The following is a 496-nucleotide window of genomic DNA, read 5'->3' as shown; positions in this document are numbered from 1 at the left end:
GGTGTCCCCACAGGACCTGCTTGCCCATCCTGCCCCTCACGGCCCCACTTGTCCGGGCTGCTCTGGGGCTGCGCATCCCAGCTCGGCACAGGCAGCAGGCTGGGGAGCCAGCGCGGGGCCGGGGGGTGGCTGCACCCAAGGACCCTGTGCTAATGGATTGGGAGTTTCCAAGGTCAGGCTCCCACCACGAGCAAGAAAAACATTCCCAGGGAAGGGCCATGGGAAAGGGCCCCCCCTGCGGCACTCTCAGCCCCAGCCGCTGCCTCACAGCCCAGCCTGGCATCCTGGGCTGCTTGCGCAAGGAGGTGGCTGTGTCCCCCTGAGGAGAGGTGCTGGGCAAAGGCTGGGCTGCCCCAGCTGCCAAATCTCTTCGAAGGGGTGTGCAGGGTGGCAAGGGTGCCTGGCTGTGCAGGGAGGGGACTTGGGGGGGGGCATCATGCATGGGGTACAGGAGGGGTTGCAGGCGGCTGGGGTGGCGAGGGAGGGGATGGCATGC

This window comes from Pygoscelis adeliae, unplaced genomic scaffold, assembly GCF_000699105.1.
Source record: "Pygoscelis adeliae isolate BGI_AS28 unplaced genomic scaffold, ASM69910v1 Scaffold449, whole genome shotgun sequence".
In the NCBI taxonomy this organism is placed as follows: Eukaryota; Metazoa; Chordata; class Aves; order Sphenisciformes; family Spheniscidae; genus Pygoscelis; species Pygoscelis adeliae.
Note: the sequence above shows the minus strand (reverse complement) of the source record.